At 33.8% G+C, this 23,738-nt stretch overlaps 1 protein-coding gene across 2 annotated transcripts in view; it reads right to left on the bottom strand.

The window, feature by feature from the left end:
* The window catches only part of LOC111058064, a 1,079,251-nt gene extending 1,055,814 nt beyond the window's left edge, over positions 1 to 23,437 (bottom strand). The window contains exon 1 of one of the 2 annotated variants that reach the window (XR_005573405.1): positions 23,253 to 23,437. The gene's annotated coding sequence lies outside the window, so the exon portion shown is untranslated. The remainder of the gene's footprint in view (positions 1 to 23,252) is intronic. The other variant, XM_039443353.1, reaches the window with a different exon arrangement.
* Between the last annotated feature and the right edge of the window lie 301 nt (positions 23,438 to 23,738).

Genomic DNA, 23,738 nt, shown 5'->3' on the forward strand with positions numbered 1-23,738 from the left:
TTCATTATTTCAACGTTCGATAGTTCGTGATCCACTGTTTTGTAAGTTGCTGTAGCTGGTATAACACACTTATCACACTTCCATTTTAAATTCCGAGTAGTAAGACCAGTGCAGCTCAGGTGGTATTCAGACTGACAGTCTGCACATTCAGGACCATCCTTCGTGATTCCCGAATAACAGTTAACACACCCCTCAACACTGAGAAATAGCACTTGATTTCTATTATCAGGTTATGAGTAAGTGATAAGAGTCTAACAATGCAGCTACTACTAAAAGAATTCAATTTGAAGGCCCGATCAGAACTGTTATTAGTTACAAGGTTGTTAGTTACAAACTTGTCAAATCAAGGCGACGAAATGTGAAGAAATCCTTTTGAATATCTCTCCTCCATAACAATCCATGATAAAATGAGAACCACACACTTAAAACATGAAATAACTGCTTGAATAATTGCTTTTGCTCTTCTGAATAAACAGGATTATTAATAAACTAATGATAATAATACATTGTATTTTTCTGGTATAACTCAGTTTAGTAGTGCACATTGCGGAATCTATTTCCATCCAATAAATTGATGATATTTTTACTATAAACACTAACTATTTATCAAAACCGAGATACCCCTTTTTAATGTGATATAAGAATATAAGATAATTTGTTATTAATTACTCAATGCACAAATAAAATTGCAAAAAGAAACTTTCTTCAACCGTAGAAATCTTCTCATCCAGTTCAACTTCAAACATTAGTTACTTATTTTCAGAACAATTAGTTACTTCATGTACAAAGAACTTTGCAAGGAGAAACTTTCTTCAACCGTAGAAATCTTCTCATTCAGTTTAATTTCCACGATAGATGATGGCTGTGTTTTGATTATAGCTTATGATATGTAGTAATACTTGAGACAAACTAATTTCGGGAGTTGATAGTATGTAGAACTAATTGCTCTTAGAAGGTAGTCAACGACGGGGTTTTAAAACATTATTTATGTATGGTTTAATACGACTGACCCAATTAACACATCACTTCATCATCAATATTACTACTATATGGCCCACTTATATAATTAATGACTCCATAATGAAAATATCCGACTATATTGAATTATTCTAATCACTTAAAACCATACAGAAAATGAAACCTACAGTTTTATAGTAACTCCTGGATGTAATGATAAATTATTGCAATTTTTGAGGAAATAGAATAATACTAAGGGGTGAGAAGAAGCTTGAAGGATAAACTTCGAGGGTTGATTTTAAAAAGGTACACTGAAAAGATCAGTGGCTGATGTTAGCCAGTTAAACATGCCAATACGAAAATCAGTTTTATTAGGGAATATTTTGAATGGAACAGGTACAATGCTCAGTGTTATGGAATGGTAAATGAGAAAAATTATTAGTCTAGACAGACTAAGTAGGTCTTCTAGAGCTTTGCTTGTATTATAAAAGAGAGCACTTATAAACTTTCAACTTTCAAATTGAGGGGAACTTGAAACAAGCGCAATTGATAAATCTGGAGTTTAATTTTTGTTGTTGAAAAGTCGGTTAGCTGTGTGGAGATATTGTTAATGTATTCACCTGCGCTGTTGTAGTAATGTTTCATCTCTCTTATTTCTCTTTACTGAGAAAATTCCACCGACGATGTTTTTTAATATAACCAATTCAAAAATATCTATCTAGGCACCATAGTGAGAAGCATATTACAGAATTGAACCTTTATCACAATTTATACGCATAATTATAATGAGTTTCTTATTGTAATTCATTGACAACAAAATTATAACTTCAATCAACAAAACATCAATTTTAAGATGATCAAATTTATTTTGTTTTGAGACTGAGAAGAGGACCAAGTAGGCTGTACTTAGTACTTCGTTCATCTGTGCACTTGTGTTAAATTGCTGGGTAGAGACTTTGTTGGAATGAACGGTTCTTATAGAGTGGAATAAGTGAGGAGGACAATAAGAAGAAGTTAGCTAGGAAATTGAGAAGGATAAAAAGTGTGATACAGAAGATTCCATTTAACAGCTTCAGTAACAATATTTCTACCCTATCTGAAAGTGGCAATGGAATTTTCCGTATTTTATAGGCTACAACAGATAATAATAATGTGAAAAGAGGGAGGAAGCTATCGAAGGTATGGAGAAAAGCGAAAGGATGTGAACGGATGGTGTGAGTGAAATGAATTCTTTGTATTGATAGAAACCTTGATTGCCTTGTTTTTCCACCGCTATTCACCCATAAAAAGTATACCTCACTTTCACAATAGCATTTTGTTCTTGAACCGTCAGATAACTGTCATCTTCATAAACATGTCAGTCATAAAAACAACATTTTTCACTTGAAAGCCAATAACTCTTCAATAATTACGATTACATGGGCAAAACTTATCACAATGGGGGCATGGGGGGCATGGGACGGCAAGTGAGAAGAATACCCCTATTTCAACGCAGGTTGAATGGAAATCGATACAGTTACTTATAAGTAATATAATACAGTTACTTTATAATAATACAGTTTGGCTATTGGCTATTACGCTTCCTATTGGGTAGTTCGATCACGTGATACAAATACGCCATTAAGATTCCAAACAAACTACAGTGAAATCTCCCTTAACGGACACCTCCAAATAACGGACATCTCTCAATAACTTACAAATTTTCATTCCCCGCCATTTCTCCATAAGAGGAATATAAATCATTATCTCTGAATAGCGGACTCTCTCAATAACGGTTACCGGACACTTAAAAGGGACAAATTTGTGAAATAACGGACACCAAAAAAGCGGCGAAATTTGAAAGAGCCCCTATAAGAACGAATGAGGATAAAACGGAATAATGGATGTGACTACAGTATTAATACTGCATTATACAAGAGAGATGAAAGAAAGAAAGAACAATAGGCTACTGTATTGAAATTACAGCACTGCATAACTTATCAATAGCACATTTATGTAGGTAGGAAATGCAAAGAAAATGCATTGATCAACAGAAAGAAACAAGACACTGTTCCTTTTGTTTAGCTATAGTTTACTGTACGATAAATACGCTGACTGACTATTTTTACAGCAGAAACCCAAACAGCAAACATACACACACACGCATTCACATTCCGAACTTTCCACAGAACAATACAATGAGTAACTTCTGCACAATCACATAATTTTTTCTCACATCATTTATTGAATGTAGCCTACGTTTCTAACAGCAAGCCTTCAGTATTGCTCTAGCTGTTATCCGTGTTACATAGCTATGTGCGGTAAACCGTGAGAGTGAACAGTGTGCAGTGTACTGTAGAAATGTCTTCTCAACGTAAACGCTTGACTTTGAAACAAGAGGTAGAGATAATAAAAGTTCGCGACAATGAAAAACTGGCCTTAGGCCAGTTTCACACGTAGTCCAGGCGCTGGCTTACATTGAGCATACATGAGAGAGGCAGAGAATTTGACTTCGGATTATTGTTAGGGGGTCTTTAGTGTATATGAAACTCGATGTCGTCACGTCCCAGGGTGGTCGACAGCTTGGGGGGGAGGGGGGTAAGTTGTAAAAAACGCGCGCTTATAAAATCGCCTGTCCTGCAGTTAGTATTCATAGTACAGCTTTCAATTTTTTCTCAATATTATGTACACATAACTGGCTTTCAATGTGGTCCTCTACATTTTTGCGATAAACCGCAAAGTTTTTCCGTAAAAAAATAAAATATCTCGAAAAATGTATTTTTTTATTATGGACTTTTTGTTATTTCTCGAATATTCAAGTCATTAGCCGACTTAGAGGAAAAGGCGCCCAATAAACGTTGTAGGCCGTTTCTTCCTGAATCCAATTATATATAGAGTTTGGGGGTTACGATCATAGATGCGGCGGTGGGAGGGGTATAAGTAGCACTGTTACGCTGCGACGCAGTCCTCCCCCATGATTAATGCGCGTAATGGCCTGTCTATCGCATCGCTCCTACTAGTCTATGCATTCAAATTATGTATTTCAGGAACTCTACCTTATCTATTTTTGGTCGCTGAACACGATTTTTGAACTCTCAAGTCTCAATAATTGATAATTCTCATCATAATATACTAATTATGGTCAAAATTACAAACTTCATCTCATTATCATTCAATATTTATGATTACATTGCAATGATAAACCATCTTGCTAGGAATCCTATATGTGTTTCTTAGTCGATAAAAAACTTATATTCCATTAAGAGAGAATAATTATTCGATTTAGTTCAATGATCAATTTGGAATTGCGAAAGTCAAGTAATGGAATAAGTTAAACAAATAATATAGGCTACCCCATATAGAGAACCGTGTAACAGGAGTAAAATATTTTCTAAATATAAATTTACATTTGGAACAAATAATGCCAATTACTCCCATGTGATATGACTAAATATTTTATTACAAAGGAAATACAACTCTAAAGCTGTGGAAGTGGAATTGAATGTGAAAATGTGAAGTGAAATTCAATGGAAGTGGAATGGGAGATATCTTTCTTGAATTTGAAATATTTGGAGAGAATACTGTTGGAAATCTATTGAGGGGAGATCAGTATAATTAAGGTGTGAGAGCAAGCAATCAATTCCATGAAACAACTACAAGGACTCATGAACGGTTCAAACATGAGAGATTGTCAAAGTATATTTGAAAGAAGACAGGAGCTATTTGTGGAGTTTTTTAGAATCACAATGCAAAATCAATGACTACTTGAAATTTATGACTGATTATTGTAACATAGTTTAAATTATCTTAAATTGTATTCATGCTCATAAGGAAGGACTCTGGTATTGCACATAGAAACTGTACGAGAAAAGACCCCATACTTTTTTCATTCAATCACACAAACTATGTTATGGAGTCTGTGTTATATCTAGGAAATATAGAAAAAATACATATATACAGTCAATACATTGACTCTCTGTCAAATGAAACCTTGAAAATTTAATAAATGTGACAACCGATCATGCTTTGGAGCAAACCCTCATTCGATCATCCAAAACTGAGTGATTGGAATAGCTAGTTCTTCAAAGGCTTTCCTAAGATGGCTGCTACTATATAAATGAATCTTTCATCAAGATATTCTGTTCAAGTATGTTGACATCATTATGGATATCACTGGTGATTGTGAAGAAAGTCATCGAATGGAGTAAAACAAGAATAATGAGAGATGAGAATGATTTCTAGAAGCATAACCTTCTCAAGAGAACATAACATTTTTCTTCAAGACTCTAATGAACAACAGAATCTGCATAATGTTATCAATGGTCTGGAAGCAAGTGAAGAAGTGTGTGATTCTCTTTTGAACGTATAGAAAGAAATAGTTATTCGGTCTTCAACGATTTTTATCTGAACATGGTTGTGGCAAATTGTAAAAGTGTATTCTCACCTATAAAAAGAAACAGAGTTCTTTCATTCTCCACGATGCAATCAAGCAAAAATCCTAGTCTTAGTTGATTCTAGAACAAAGAGATCTGATCTCTGTATTTTTACTAGGTAGCTGTTTAAAGATAATTCAGCATTGAAGTTTTAGTGCAGCATGCATTTCTACAGTAACCGCAATCTCTGTCAACATCTGATGGATATTTGAAAAAAAAAACTCTTAATCTCACTTGGCCCATGAAATTGTAAGTGAAACTAGTTGTGGATTTGACTAAATCCCTAAATATCGTTAACAAATTCGCATAATGATGACATGGCTCTCCTGAACTCAACTCCTACTTCACTCTTCAAAACTTCAATACGCTACAAGATTATGGAAACTTTGTGGTGAGAAGAGTTATGAAAATTCTCAATAAAGATGGAGTGATACAGGTGGACATAGCTTTTCATGTCTATGGTCTGAAATCAAACAAAGGTAGTGAACATATTAGAAGCAGCAGAGTAAAAGAATCACTCCAATAATATGCTCTCCAAACCATCGAGACTTGATTTCTAAATCTGTGGCAGAGGATTTATTAATGTGACATGCAAGAATCTATAAAGGAATAATCCATACGTTAGCTACGTGCAGAGATACATACATTCATTCATTCATTCATTTGTGGATAAAATTACAAATCATATAAATATGTTTGGGAAAGAATAACAGGCATGGCAAACTATTCGAATCCCAAATTTTGATACTGAATAACTTGTTACCATTTCAAAACAGTCTGAACGGGAATACGATAATGGTTGAATCAATCAAAATTCAGTGAAATATCATTATAATAATACTATTAGAAATAATATGAATGAATATTTAAATTTTCATTTCATTTTGATTTGACACATATCTATTATTATATTGGATATAATTTCTCAAAAGTTCACGACAAACTGAAGATTCACGAAAGATTAACATTTTTATACTAAACATAATCATTATGATAATGAATGAATGATGAATTCCATTTCCACCATGAAGAACTAAGAAATTCCACAAATATTTCTTGGAAATTAACTGACCACTATATCAAGTAAGCGTGGCCAGTGTGAAATTAATAATATAATTTAGCCTGCAGCGCATCACAATAAATTAATTTGAGATAAAAACAATAGAACATAAACACATATAAATATTATCATTATTCTATCCTAATATATTTCTTGAAAGCCAAGTTTCGTTTATTTCAAACAGTCATTTCTTAGTTTCCTTGCAGAATGAGATGAAGTTTGTAATTTTGACCATAATTAGTATATTATGATGAGAATTATCAATTATTGAGACTTGAGAGTTGAAAAATCGTGTTCAGCGACCGAAAATACATAAGATAGCGTTCCTGAAATACATAATTTGAATGCAAAGACTAGTAGGAGCGATGCGATAGACAGGCCATTACGCGCATTAATCATGGGGGAGGACTGCGTCGCAGCGTAACAGTGCTACTTATACCCCTCCCACCGCCGCATCTATGATCGTAACCCCCAAACTATATATATCATTGGATTCAGGAAGAAACGGCCTAAAACGTTTATTGGGCGCCTTTTTCTCTAAGTCGGCTAATGACTTGAATATTCGAGAAATAACAAAAAGTCCATAATAAAAAAATACATTTTTCGAGATATTTTATTTTTTTACGGAAAAACTGTGCGGTTTATCGCAAAAATGTAGAAGACCACATTGAAAGCCAGTTATGTGTACATAATATTGAGAAAAAATTAAAAGCTGTACTATGAATAGTAACTGCAGGACAGGCGATTTTATAAGCGCGCGTTTTTTACAACTTACCCCCCTCCCCCACAAGCTGTCGACCACCCTGGGACGTGACGACATCGAGTTTCATATACAATAAAGACCCCCTAACAATAATCCGAAGTCAAATTCTCTGCCTCTCTCATGTATGCTCAATGTAAGCCAGCGCCTGGACTAACGGCAGAATCCTCGCTCCTGAAGATCATAATGATTACTGAAGATCATATTTCATATTTTGCAGCTCTCCTGTGCTTTCACATGGGGATCTTATGAATAAGCCGACAGATCTAACAACTACGCCTACGTTTGCTCAAAGTATGACTCATCACTTTTTCTCAAAGTCTAACTTCCTTAAAAATATAGATAGAAGATTTCTGATTTCGGATTTGGATTCAGCGACCCCAAATTCTGTATAGCGTAAGTCCCATTTTCAAAAATACCCGAAAACAAGGGAGTTATAGCTGTTTTTAATATAGCTTTCCATTATCATATAGTAAATATGATTATATAGTAAACGTACTAAGATGATAATAATACTCACAAAGGGAGTACAAACGTGTAACAAATATCAGATCACTATTCAAGCTATCAAGCTTTCCATAAATATATTTGTCTCCTCATGGCAGAAGGTTTGCACCCAATGTGTACACTTGAACATTTCTGTGATTAAATTGTGATAGAACACATCATCGTATTGATCTTCTAAATCCAGTTACATGTACATCGATTTTTGTAAAATTGATTTTTTACCGTTCCTATGAATTCTAACAGGTTCAGCACAACTTCTTAAATAACATTATGTTTGATTCAACAGAATTCATAAGGACGACAAAACATCAAACAACAAAAAAACACTTATTGAGTTAACACTGGCTTTGACAAAGCATGGCTTCACGAAATATAGTACAATAATTTAGGATAGTTGGTATAATGATTATGCTTTTCATATTTTGGCAACACTGAGGATTTAGCTCAGCGACTAAAATCGACAAGCCATGATTATGTTAATCTTACTCATAATACAAAGTATCGAACTGCTTTATACTTTGATACATGGTTTTCATTCCGTATCATTATTTAATAAGAATAAAACAAGATTCCGGTTTCAAAAGCATCAAAGTCGCCAGGCTGGTCTGAACTATTCATGACTTTTTCTGTATGCATTATCCACTCAGCAGTTCTAATACACAGACATCACTACTTGGAATGGCATGACATTTTCTATTCTTTCAATTCCTATTATTACCATAGATCGATTCAGATCAGCACAATGTTCATACTATATGTTCAAAATGGAAATTTCTGATTGTTAAAAAAAAAAATAGTCAATAATTGCTGGGAATTTAAAGTGATATTCAACGATTTGAACCTGATAAATTGGATTGTTGAATGACAATTGAAATTCAGTGAAGTTTACAGTAAAACATTCATTTCCCTCCTATTTTATTGGGTGATGGGTGGAAATGATTCATGATTTCATATTTGGATTCATCTTTTCATAGTTCAATATTTTTTTGGGAAACTAGAACTTTTCAAAATTAAAAATTTCCATGTTTAAACTTCTCAGGTGTTCAAAAACTTCTTGAGACCTTTGCCTGTCCCTTTGTGAGGCAGGAGTATTATTATCATCCTAGTACGTTTAGTATATAATCATATTCACTATATGATAATGGAAAGCTATATTAAAAACAGCTATAACTCCCTTGTTTTCAGGTATTTTTGAAAATGGGACTTACGCTGTAATGAATTTGGGGTCGCTGAATCCAAATCTGAAATCAGAAATCTTCTATCTATATTTTTAAGGAAGTTAGACTTTGAGAAAAAGTGATGAGTCATACTTTGAGCAAACGTAGGCGTAGTTGTTAGATCTGTCGGCTTATTCGTAAGATCCCCATGTGAAATCACCTGAAAGCTGCAAAATATGAAATATGATCTTCAGTAATAATTATGATATTCCAGGAGCGAGGACTCTGCCGTGTGAAACTGGCCTAAGTGTTCGAGATTTGGCGAAAATGTTTGATGTTGGTGAAACGCAAATAAGTGACATCATAAAAAATAAGGACAATCTTTTGAAATCGTGGTCTAAAAATGAAAATGAATCAAGCAAATGAGCTTTTCCTAGAAGCCAAGGACTGGAAATAGATAACGTTACTTTTGAGTGGTTTTGTAGAGCTAGGACAAATAAAATTCCTCTTTCTGGCACATTATTCCTGAAAAAGCTTTAGAAATAGCCCAACAGTTAGGTGTTAATGATTTTAAAGTATCGTCAGGATGGTTAGAAAAATTTCGAATCTGACATAACATCTCATATAAAGCTGTTTGTGGAGAGATTGATTCTGTTGATGGAAACATTGCTTTAGAGTGGAAAAGAAAATTAGAAGATTCATGTGAAGGCTTTGAACAAAGGAATATTTTCAACTGTGATGAGACTGGTCTTTTTTCAGAGCTTTACCGGACAAAACTATGTGTTAGAAGGGTGAAAATTGTAGCGGGGGGAAAATTTCTAAGGAAAGATTGACAGTTCTGTTGAATGTAAATATGATAGGTGAATTTGAAGAGCCATTTATAATAGGGAAAGCTGCCAAACCAAGATGTTTTAAGGGGGTTGACATAAACAAATTTAATGTTCAATGGCATTCTAATAAACGAGCCTGGATGACCAGAGACCTGATGACTGAGTTTCTATTCAATTTTGATAGAAAGATGAAGAGGCAAAATAGAAGGGTGTGTTTATTTCTTGACAACGCTACATCTCATCCTGTAAAGATCACCTTGGAAAATATGAAGTTCATCTATTTTCCACCGAATGTCACTTCAGCCTGACAACCACTCGATCAAGGGGTGATAAAAAACTTTAAAGTTTTTTATAAAAGACAAAGTATTTTGCGTCATATTCTAGCGAAGATAGAAGATGTTGCATCGGCTTCAGAACTTCCACGTAGCATTAATGTTTTGGATGCAGTTCTGTGGATTCGTTCCGCGGTAAACAGAATCACAAAACAAACTGTTTACAACTGCTTTGTGAAGGTGGTATTTAAGAGCAATAGTGAAGGTTCTGCTAATGATGTGCAAGATGAAGACTTGCTGCCAGAAACAATCGAACTTGGAGAACTTCTCGGACAGTTCAACGTTGATGCCGAAGATTTTATATCCATAGATAAAGATGTTTGTGTAGAAGACTCCAGGACCAATGTAGCCGAGCTGGTTTCTTCAATAAGAGACGACGAAGATGATAACGAGTATGAACAGGACCATTCGAACACATCAACAAACTAAAGCAATTTTTCATACACGAATCTGATGCGGAAGGATTAAAATTGATTTCGGACGTCGAATTACACACTGAAAGAATCCGACTGAAAAACAAATGTATACAAACGAAGATATCAGACTTTTTAAATGAAAAAATGTTACACAAACTATACTGTTCCTTTTCAGTTTCTTTCATTAATAATAAGTTTTATCTTATCATTAAGTGTTGTAGAAATATAGATACTGCACAGTATTTTCTACTAAAGCGACCTCATCTAATCTTAAATTTCCTAACGTTCACACCACAAAGAAAACCTTTTCTATGTATGTGTCCAGTCATTAAATAAAAGGTAAGTTGGAGTCTTGACAGTCCACCAAGTTAACAAGGTCACCTTTTTAAATCATAGTGCAAGATAAACACAATGACTTTGTTATGGTCGGGGTTACTTTCTCTATACTGTATTAACAAATAAATGAACACGAGTTCTCAATAGCGGACAACTCTGTATAGCGGACATTTCACTAATCCCCAGAGGTGTCCGCTATTGGGAGATTTCACTGTATATTCCAACATCAATTCAACTCCCCTCTGACTCCTCGCGCACCACAAATTGGGACTACCAATCTACATAATGCAGGGTGTTCTGAAAAAGGTGCCTATAAGACAGGGCATGATTCCTCACATCAAAAGAAGAAAAAAGTTCCAATTGTAAGCGCGATGTGCCTTCACCAATTATGTAAGGGGGAAAAGAACTATGATAACTTTTGTGAAGGGAAAAACTATCATAACAAAAAAAAGAACAGAATAACTAGAACTTCAATTAATGAAGCTTCAACATATATATATATATATATATACATTTATATACATTTGAATACAATATATACATTTGAACAAAAAAATTAATTTTATAGAGAAAACACTCGCTTGCTGCTAATGATGATTCAATCTTTATGGTTATGAAAATTTAAGAACAATGATTCAGTAGTCACCTACCTTTTTGAAATGGCTTCCCACTTTTGGCATCCACTGGTTAATCGCGACTTTAGTATTTTAAAAGAACAAATATTAACTGAACCAATGAATAGACTCAGAACCCGTCTCCCTCAACAATACAATTATTTTTATAGTAATAATCGTGTGATTATTTTCCGTGAGAACAATAAATTAATTCGTTGGAACAACGTATTCGTGTGACTCCAACCCGAATCCAGAAGCCAAGATGCGGTTTTGGACCCTAATGAAAGTGACCCTCGGAATTATTATCATGGGTGAGTGAATTTATTCTGGCCACTCTAATTGATTCAATATTTGACCTAACCTTCCCTTTGAAATTGTCGAAAATTACTTCTATCTTAGTTTATTCGGCGGCTGGAGTAAGAGATAGGTTGTACTGTGCTATTATCATTTAATATTATTTAATTGATCAAGTTGATAAAAACTCTGAATGTTATTCAATTGAAATGTTAGTGTTTTATTATAATTTGAACTGGACGAGAGTGGCGAAGAATTTCATATTCCAACGTTGACAGCTAATTGGATATTCTCGCCTACTACTGAGGAACACTTATAATCACTTTGTCCATTTTATTCAATTGTACCATCAACGAGAAGACAGTTATAATTTTGTTAACAATTAACCTGACGACAATTGCATATTTTCATGATGCCTACTAGTAGTTAAATGTGTGTACCTATGTTTATTTTTTAAGCCGATGTCTAAGGCATTTGGTGTAGTATTAGAATTTGAATTCAATGAGAGTTGAGAAGAAATTATGTTCCAACGTTAACAACTAATTGGACATTCTTGCGAACTATTGAGGGATACATAATATCGATTTATTCAATTTATTTCGTTAATTAAATCTATTTCGTTTCAACAGTCGTTGTGTTTCTTCAGTCGTCCTGTTCTCACTTAGTTAAGGCATGTTAAATATATAGGAGGGAGAGTCGAACAGTTCTGCTGTGGTCTGCGTCTCCTGGAGGAGTTTGTGCCTCTTTCCCATTGGGGTTGAGATTTCAACCCACTTTTAAGCTCAGAGGGCCTCTTCCAGGGTTGTATAGGCAGGACTGGGCCGACCTCCTAACTAGGTTTAAGTTTATGTCCGAACTGGTTGGGCCCGCTACCAGATCTACCCGCCAGTTCGGTTACATTATTATCGGTAACATTTACAATTGTAATAGTGAGTGGGTATTATTGTAGTTGTTTTTGGGTATCTCATATTATTTTTCAGGTTTTTGAACTGAAATGAACTTTGATTCTAACTGTATGTTGAACCCTGCGTTTTTAGTGTGAGAATTGACTCTGTCTTGTTTGAATTTGCTAACTTGTTGCTTAGTTGTCAAAATTAAAGCAATTTTCGTGCATTTTTCAAATGCAGTTTCAATTTCATGTCGAAAAGCCACTGTATTTGAAAATTGTACGAGCATTGACCTTTTTGCAGCTTTGGCTTTTCCACTGGAAGTTATGCTCAACGCTCGTGGAGGGGGAATAATTTTCAGTGAAAAGGCCACAGTTGGTATTGAGACGTGAACGAAAAATCATGTAACGGTGTGCGAGCCTCGGGAAATGGGCCCATTCAGAGGGACAAATTGTTAAGTTTTCAGTTATCAGTAACTTTTATCTAGTTGAATAGGAAACCAAATTCTATAGAGTTAGTAGGAGTAGAATCAGGAAATTATTTGTGCGTGTGAGTTCAAGTATAGTGAGTTTTATTAAAGCGTATGTGAGTGTTTCTGAAGAGTCCAAGTTTGAATATTGTTAAAATGGTGAGTGCCGAACTTTTGTTGTTTTCCTTATTAAGCTCATAATCTAATTTCATAGAATGACCGAGCCCAAATTTAAATGCAGCAAGTTAGCAGGTTCCCAAAATGTATAGATTGAATTAATTGAATATACCTTCTTTTTCTGAATCAGTTACTGAGTACTCTGTTGGAAAAGTTGACATGATTTCTATTGATTCGTTAATGAGTTCAATAAACCTGAGGTTGAATTTTAAAAGTATTTTTCACTGAAGTTCCTGGCTCGTAGTTACTATAGTTGCTAGAATAGGTGACAATGATGATAATCTGTGCATTTGAATGAACGAATCCACTAAGAGCCCCCAACCAATCAAGGATTCAAATACCGGTAGATGATTTGATAGCAGTAAACTTTAGCATAATTTTGGTAAATATTATAGAAGAGAAGTAACAACCCCCCTCCGTTTACACTGCCCGATCTGTGACAGAATAACTGTATTATTAAACGAATCGAAATCTAGCATTTTCCGCTGGATCAGCCGGACTTAACTTTCAGTCCTATCGAACGAGCTCACTCTGCCCAGAAGTTAAATTTTGGGTATTAAATATAAACTCAGTCAATGCCAAACATGAAAGCCATTTCAAGTACATATTTTTATCTGTCGCACAAGCGGCACGTTTGTTATTGAAAACAAAAGAGAAGCTACGTTAATTTTGACAACAAATGAAATAAACAATCTTTCTGTCGATGACAAAGATTGTTCAAAGACAAAAACACTGTTCATTAAACTTTTTTAATTTAAAACTCTAAAATCCTGATCAATATGAGATAAATATATGATTCATATATATGTCCCATATGACCAGGTGACACAATCAACATAGGTCCGAAAATGCTTATTTAAAAGTTATACAGGATGAAAGATTTCGTCTGAACGTCAGCAGGGGGCTGAAACCAAGCCCTACGGGTATGTTTTGGCTGTCAATTAAGATATATAATTTAGCGTACTTTATGTAAAATTAACTGAAAAATTGAATAAAACCGTTTCCAGACCTGTAGCTACAGTAATTTTCAAGATATGTGACAAAATACGAGAAACTTGGTCCCGAAAAACAAGTTCCATCAAGGTTTGAAACAGATTTACTATGTTAAATATGCAATAAACACAAAATCTTCTCCACAAAACTTGTTGAAAATTTGATTTTGAAGTGGAAGATTCAGAATAAGTGTATAATAGACAAACGCAACCTTTAAAAAAAATCCTTAACTACACACAAAACGCATGAAAATTAGACTAAATAATCTGTTTTAAGCTCTCTACAAAAATGTAATATTATGGATTTTTTTAAGGTTGCCTTCGTCTATTATAGACTTATTTCACATCTCTCTCTTCAAAATTGAATTCTCTACAAGTTTTATGGGGAAACATTTTGTGTTTATTGCACATTTAACATTTCAAATCTGCTTCAAACCTTGAAGGAACTTGTTTTTCGGGACCAAGCTTCGCGAATTTCGTCACTTATCTTGAAAACTACTGTAGCTGCAGGTCTGGGAACAGTTTTATTCAATTTTTCAGTTCATTTTACATGGAGAACCCTGAATTATACATAACAATTAACAGCCAACAAATACCCGTGGGGCTTCATTTCAGCATGGGAACTGAAATTCAGACGAAATCTTTCACCCTGTTTAACTTGATAACCACGCATTTTCGGACCCATGTTAATTATAACTTTTTTTCTTCTTTTTATATGAGGAATCATACCCTGACTTGTGGGCACCTTTTTCGTATATATATACAGTATGTCCCACGAAAGGTGTAACAACCGAAGACTATAGATTCCACATGAAATTTGCAACAAGCGAAATTTCACTATATCGACCTTTGTTTTCGAGATACATCGATTTCTCGATATTTTTGAAAAAACGTCTATTACTAGAAAACCATCAATCAAAAACTAATTCTAAGGATATGGTTAGAAAGAGGAAAAAATTTTCAATAAGATTTATATAATTTAGTCCTTTGTTTGACGTTTTTGAATTTTGTATGAGCGCTGAAGGTTAAATAAAGTGTATTCATCGATTTCAAAGAAAAATTCCAAACTGTTTGAACGCTCATAAACAGTTCAAACACACCAACCAAAGTAACTAATTATATGAATATTATAGAAAATTTCTTCCTCTTCCTAACCATTTCCTTAGAATTACATTTTGACAGATAGTTTTCTAGTTATTGACGTTTTTCAAAAATATCCAGAAGTTTAATCTCGAAAACTGAGGTCGAAATAAGAAAATTCCACTGAACATTTTTTGTTGTAAATCTCATGTCGAATCTATGTCCTTCAGCTGTTACACCTTTCGTGGGACACTCTGTATATATTGGAAAAAATATTTTAATTTGAATGTATTTTCTCATCCTATTTATTGGATCTGACTCCCAATAAACAAATATTTTCTTTGACTCAGCTGGATATAACATTTTATTAAATATTTTGACAGTGATTAAGTGCGTATAGAAGACAACTTTATTTTTCTGATTGGACCTCGTCTAATGTAATATTTAACTGATATTCAATCACGGTTAACATTAAATTGACTTTTCTGCTTTGAAAAGTATTCGCTGTATGTTATATATATTCTCAAGAGAATTCCATTATCTTCCAATAATTAGATATAGTAATTAATAATTTCTTTATGAATGATCTAACATCAATAAAGCATATTTCAATAGTTCAATGGCAATTTTTTGAAGATTCTATAGTTAAGACTTCCTAACGTTTATGGAATTGATGCTATTGAAATGGAAGAGTAGGACTTTAGCAAATTGAGATTAACTTGAAAAGAACAGAGAGTTTCACTTGATTATATATGTAATCACTGATAAATAATCAGTATTCTACAGTACCTTTATTGATACTCCTAATTATCCTACAAACTTCATGTTACACCAAGAGCCACAGAGTGAAGACTGTCCAATAGTTGGAAATTACAAGTCAATGGACCTCTACAGACCATGGAAATGGAAATCTCCAACTGACATTATAAGTGGAATGATGTTACTGAATATAACCGGATGGAGGCAACTGCTTCATTGCACAAGGATCAGAAATGTGCAAAATCTACCTGCCAAAAAGTCTCGTAGCTGCATTGTTCCTCTTTGACCTTTATAATCCCTTTGAGATTTTACCGTTTCTATTCCCTGTATACATTCTGTGTAGTCTGATTGTATTATTATCATATTTTAACAAAATAAATAGCGTAAAATAATATTTTCCTGGGGTTACCCTATTCCTGCTAACGATATATTTGCAGAATTATGTTTCCAAAAAAAAATTAAATTCAGTTGCAATCCCATTCACAGTGCAGTATATTATAAATAATGTGAAGGAGTTTCTAACATTTTTCTATTCGCTTATTCATCACAGTCCTGCTGGTACCGAAGAAGACGCTTATTAGATAGAGAGAGAGAGAGTGAGTGAGAGAGAGAGATACCACAGCATTCTCGTATTCATAATATTATTAAACGAAAATCCAAATTAAATGTTGTAATTCACCCCGAAGACTTCTTATCCTGCAAATAATGACAACAGGGTAAACAGCTAGATGGAAATTCGATGAGCGCTACTATTCAAAAAATATTTCTTAGCCCGGGAATCGAACCCAGTGCCTCCTAATTGCCGGTCAGGAATGCTTAGCCTTACACCAAACTGACAATCTCTGGATAGCAGCGCTCATTTTATACGAAGAGATAGCAGTCAGCCAGTCTAAAGATGGAAATTACTGAGATATTGCAATTATTCAAATGCTAATGAATTAATAATTATTATCAAATGAAAATCCAAATTAAATTTAATTCACCCTAAAGACTTCTGCTACTGCAAATATTGACAACAGGGTAAACAGCTTGATGGAAATTCGATGAGCGCTACCAATTAGGAGGTACTGAACTATAAAATGAGCTCTGCTATCCAGAGATTGTCAGTTTGGAGTAAGGGATTTCCGGCATTCCTGACCGGCAATTAGGAGGTACTGAGTTCGATTCCCGGGCTGGCAAATAATTTTTGAATAGTAGCGCTCATCGAGTTTCCATCTAGCTGTTCACCCTGTTGTCAATATTTGCAGTAGCAGAAGTCTTCGGGGTGAATTACAGCATTCAATTTGGATTTTCGTTTGAAAATAATTATTGATTTATTAGCATTTGAATAATCGCAATAACCCAGTAATTTCCATCTGTATTCTCGTATTTGTTGTCAAGAAGTATAGTATATGACGTGTTGTAAAGCTACAAAGGCTGGAATTGTACATCAAATGAATAACTTGGGCCCATCAAATGAATCACATGCATTGGTCTCAGCAATAAACACAAAAATAGTTTAATTCATGAATGATTCGAATTATCAGATTACTCGCATAGTTCAACGTACTAAGGTATTAACAAGTTCATCTCAGTTGACGAACACTTCAAAGAATAATAATTCAACTTGAAACACAATAAAAAACTATCAATTGCTCTCAAATACCGTTCATTTCATTGCAACACTTCAAAATAATATCAAGTTTGGCAATGAAATAAAGGACCCTTGATTGTTTTCAATTGTAATCAGTTGTCCTAAAAAAAAGAGTGAATAATTCAACTTATTATTTAGTAAAACGAACTGTGAACAAGTTTATTATGATTCAATGAACAATTCAAATTTTTAATGCAATGGAAATTAATTGGTTTATGTTACATTATTGTTCATAATTATCATATTAATTGTTAACTTTATTGATTTTTATCAGACCACTATTAAATTTTAAAGGAACTTCTGTACTAAAGGAACATTTGATATCTAGGTCTTCGGAAAAAGGTTTCGTATCAATGAGTTTCAATAATATTTCAAAGAGAAAATTGCAAAAATTCAAAGTGGATTGAAATTCCGTGAATACTTATACCTCAATTAGATTTTTTCATTTTAGAATTGTGCACAAGGCACTAAAGGCAATAGCCTCTTGGAAAAGTATGTATTAAAGCTAGTGTGAAAATTTTTTTCTAATTGGAAATTTTATCAGTAGAGCTATAATCATGTACTACTCTTTACCGAGGAAATGATTTCTGCAAGTAAAATAGAATTCTACACGATTTGCTCTTCTGACATTCTTGTTATTGATTAACTGAATCAAATTTTTCCAAATACAATTAAATGATGAATGAGACAATGTATTGTAATGTAATCTGCTCTATGTCCTGGTGATAGTCATTATAAATAGGAATAGTAGTTTTGTAATAGAGATGTTTTGTAACATAGTATTCAATTGAAGTTTATTTTCACTTTTAAAGGCCGGAAGGTGATGTAATCTCTAGTGCTTTAGTTTTCAATTAGTTTCATTCAGTTTCCCATACAGGTGGGAACATCTTTGCATGGGCTTCAATGTTCTTAATTATAATATCACTGTAAATTGATGTTCATGTCATGTAAACTTGAGAAGCAATAATGAAGTTTAAAAGTAAAAACAAGCGATGAAATTCTGTTCAACAGTCTAAGATAATGTCTCATCCACTATCTTTGCCAGAAGAAAAGAACAAGGTTTTTTCAAGTTTCGATCATTGTATGAAAATTTATAAGGCAGAACAGAAGACAATGACGATGTCTAGCATGATAATTAAAGTACATAATTCAGTTTGATTACACTCCACTGTTCTTACTGTTCTGTGTATACTTCTGATAGTTTGAAGTTGGCGAATATTATACCGCTACATAAGTCTGGTGATCATAAAGACCCAACAAACTACCGTCCAATCAGTCTGCTGAGTGGTATCGCTTAACTAATTGAAAAATTGAAAAATTGATCAAGTCCCGGCTAGTTTGTTACCTACTTGAACATGTCATTCATAAAAACCAATATGGATTTCAGGCGAACAAAAGTACAATTGATTCTATAACCCTCTTAACCCAAACAATTTCAAAAAACTTCACTGGAAATAAAAAAACAATAGCTACCTTCCTGGACCTAGCAAAAGCTTTTGATACAATCCCACATTCCAAATTACTAAAAAAGATAGAAAAGATTGGCATACGCGGTATACCCCTCAAATTATTTGGCAGTTATTTAACAAATAGATACCAAATCCTTACTATAGAAAATAAAACTAGTTTTAAACAGTTAAATGATTACGGTCTTCCTCAAGGAACTGTTTTATCTCCGATTCTCTTTCTTCTATATATTAATTATTTAATCAAACTTGAATTGAAAAACTGTGTGACACTCGCTTTTGCGGATGATACCGCTTCAGTGTTTACCGGACCGTCTTGGGAGGAGTTGAAGAAAACTGCAGAGTCGGGATTGAAGACTGTTAAGACCTGGTTAGATGATCACATTCTCACACTTAATTCGAATAAAAGCATCTTCATGACCTTCTCTCCCAATATGGTTGGCCAACCACTTGATCTAGATCACACTCATATTCATGATTTAAACAGTACTTTTACTGTACTCTTTCAATCTCGAACGATAGCTGTGGCTGCACAAAATTGAAAAGAGAAAATTATTTTAAATATCTAGGCGTTATAGTTGATCAGCATTTGCGATGGGATATTCACATAAATTTTATAATATCAGCAGGTTGGGTAACATAGCCGTTTCAAAATTAGTTTATTTTGCCTACATTCAATCTCATCTCCAGTATGGTATAAAAATTTGGGGTGCATCTTATTCGAATCACTTCAATAAGATATTCACCATTCAAAAAGCATTATTAAAGGCAAATTTGGGCAAACCTAAACGATTTTCAAGTGACAGTATTTTTATTGAATTGAATGTACTGACGGTTGAGCAGCTGTATATAAAGAATTTAATTATTTACATTAATAAACATAGAGAACTTTTCAACCTCCGTATATCGCCTTACAATCTCCGTCCCACAACCATTACCTTTGAACCACACAATGCAGTTCTATCCATTTGTAAAAGACAGTTTGATTATATTGTTCATAAGCTTATGAATGTGATACCTGCTTTTTTATAACAGATAATTTGAATGGAAGACTTCTGAGAAATATAGATTTATGGATTGCTTCTTCACATTCTAGGATAAGTGATTTCTTGTAATATTGTAACTAGGATAAGTTCACAATCATTCAAGAATGTCTGCTTTTTTATTTTATTTTGTTATCTCGTATTTTCTTACTTTTTTTTACTTTCCTTCTTTGTATTTTTTTCAAATTCAGATGTTGATGGGAATCCACAAATTTTATTCATAGTAGAAATAATTTTGTTTTTAGTAATAACACTCGGCCCCTGCGCTCAGGTTTTTAACCTTTTCAGGGACTTTCCGTATTTAATAATAATACTATTTTACTTTTAACTTATTTTGTTAATTGTCAATTGTATTTATGTAACTATATATTCATGTACCTATGCATTGTATGAAGGAAAAATAAACTATTGATTAATTGATTCATTGACTTTTTTTAAGCAGTCATTCTATCATCAATGAAATGAAATTCATTTCAATAACAGCTATCAAACATGTTTAGTCTATCAGACTGAACAAATAAAAATCTTAGATGAATGTGTTGAAAACCTCAACCATCATAAAATCTTGACTTACTTGAAGGTCACAATAGAATGACTAAATCTCAAGACTCAAGACATCGAAAATGTACTAGTCTCAGTGACGTAACGTACACCCCCGCTGACCCCTTGGCGCGGGTGCCCGGGCTAGGGCCCGGATAATATGAGTTTTTTTGAAATAATAAAATTACTCGGTCTAGAGGGCCCGGGTTAGGGCCCGAAATGATAATTATATTTTGCATACTTTAAAAAGGAAAATTAAATAATCATGGAAGTAACTTTTGATAAAAAAGCAGAAGTTTTATTGTGGAAAATGACAGGTTTCATTCATTGAGTATAAATAAATATGCAATAGAACAATGTTATCAGTCTGGTTATAAATTAATATCAAGAGAATACAAGTAGAAAATAATGAATAAGGCAAGAAAGAAAAACAATCATTGCTCAAATCTACTCGTAATAATAATTATAGTTCCATTGACAGAGCTTCAATAAATGTGTGCTGGTAGTGAGCTTATTGAAAAATTAGGAATTTTGTTTGTTTACAAATCATTAAAATTTATACATCCGGTGAGACAATCCAGACTGAGACTATTCAAACCACTTACTTATAGATAAGATTTACTTCTTTTCTCTCTGATTCAAACAAAGATTGTCAGAATGGTTCTTAAGTAGATCGCTATCTTTATTTACTATCTTTAAGAAAGCATTGGAGAAGAGAAATTATTTTCCCTTTGAATTCCTGAACATATATAAACCATATATTGTGGCAGGGGCGCCATAACTATAAATACTATATAATAGCTTACTTAATTCATTATTTCATTTGCAATTCCCATTCGAATTCATTGGTTCAGTTCCTCTCGAATCGTGTTCATATTTTATTTTTCAACTAAGCTATGTAATTCACTCATGAAAGATGTACGTTCACATTAGAGTTTAATGCTTGGGATTAAGGGAGAAGGGGGCTGGAGAAAGGTGGTACGATTTTAGAAGAGGGGCCCGGATTTTTTTTTGCGGGGGGGCCCGGTTTGGAAACGTTACGCCCCTGACTAGTCTTACGTATAATTTTCACAAAAACATGATAAAGTTATAATTACACCTAATTGAAACTTGATTTTTATAATAAAGTTTGTTGATACTTATATTTTACGACGAGTGAAAGTTTAAAAGCTCTTGATCTACAACTGACTTTTGTCTTTTGAAGTGCCTTTTTCTTTGTTAATATACTCGCGCGTACATTCCATTCGTAATGTATGCTTGTACATTATTGTAACCGTTTAGTAGATGATAGTTGATACTGTAGTTAATGCTTGATAGTAATTGATTTAGTTTTTCGTTTTGGAACATTTCATAAGAATCTAAATGTTGGTTGTGTTATGTTAAAAATTAGTTCGATGTGATTAAGCGTTTGCATTTTCTTCTCATAAACTATTTTCTATCAAGAATATCATAACATATTGGTAAATCTTCAGTTTGTTGCCACATAGTGATGGAAAGAGTAAGAAAAAGCAGCTATATGCTTAAAGCTAATAATAAAGAAATGTCCAGGGTCTTAGAAACTGTAATATCAGAATTTTTCTTCAAAATATATCTGCGGATTCTGAAAATGCTGAGGAAAAGGCTTGAAAAAGCTTACTGGATATTCTGCAATCACACGCATATAAAGCTCAAACTTGTTTTAGGGGTCAACTTGACTTGAGTTTGGTATCAAATTTTTAAGCCTGAGGAGCTACATATCTGATGAAAGGTTTGCCAGGTGTGAAGTTTGTTTCAGCTACGCGTGCTGAAAACCATCAAAAACATGATACCCCATCTCTTCTTGGAACAATTTCACAACTATAAAGTATCAATTGACAATCATAACATATGAGTTATGTGTTATACAGAAATTGTTCACTAGCTTTCAGTAGTCATGTTCTATACTTTAAAAGCACCAAAAGTATTCAACGACGTGCTTAAACTATGAGAAACGTTCTTATACATCATTTTAAAAACTCACAATTCACTATCAAATTGGACAACATGGATATTAACATTGTTTAATATTTTTACAAAAATCGAATTCAGCTTTTATCTACTGTTGCGCGTGAAGCGGCAGAGTTTTTGCCAGCTATGTGACTGGAAATTATTCGAACCTATCCATTCTTGAAGCTACTAATAAATAGAATTATATCAAATTACAAAATCCAATTACTAATTATCATGAGTATAATAAATATTGACTTGTATCAGAAAAAAACATTCATTAAAGTTCACATCTAGTGTTGCTGAGTATGTTATCAAGTTTAGTTGTCATGCGTTAAAAGCGAAATACTTTCTTCAGTCACGTTTCGACACTATTGTTGGAATAATAACTGTCTAACAATATTATTTAACTATCCAGTTATGTTGTATTCAGTGTTGGATTTAATGGGAGTCATTAGAAAACTGTAGTTGCGTTCGGCTGAGAACAAATTGAAAAGTTAGGTTAAAAGTTATCAAACAATGTTTTTCAGTATTGACAAAAAGTAGAAAGGATAAAAGTCGCTTACCAGTTGCTTGTGAGTCGCGAGATGACAGTTGCAACAAGTGGAGTGCGAAGCGAGGACAAGACAGGACACACGCTGTGATAGGACGCAAGACCTGTTGACCGTATCTGTGTATCAAGCAGTGGCTATGGCAAGTGAATCTGGCAAGTGAGAACTGCTCAACCCCCAACAGGTGTAGAGTGAAGAATGAGCGCAGCTCGGTAGAGCACGGACTCATCTGTGCGCAGGGGCTGCAGGGGTAATGCCGCGTCATCACCAGTAACTGTTATACAGTTACCAGTAACTGATACCACCAGCAACACAAAACATAACTCTCAGTTACAGTAACCGACTTGCTAACGTAGATAGATAGTCACAGCAAACTTTTCCAAGCGCGCCCGCAAAAGTTCAAACGTGCCCGTCCGTTTTTAAAAACGGACTAAGAAAAACCCTTATATACTTACAACGTTTTTTGTGTGTTATGTGCTTCATAGGAAAATTATAATATAT

This window comes from Nilaparvata lugens, chromosome X, assembly GCF_014356525.2.
Source record: "Nilaparvata lugens isolate BPH chromosome X, ASM1435652v1, whole genome shotgun sequence".
In the NCBI taxonomy this organism is placed as follows: domain Eukaryota; kingdom Metazoa; phylum Arthropoda; class Insecta; order Hemiptera; family Delphacidae; genus Nilaparvata; species Nilaparvata lugens.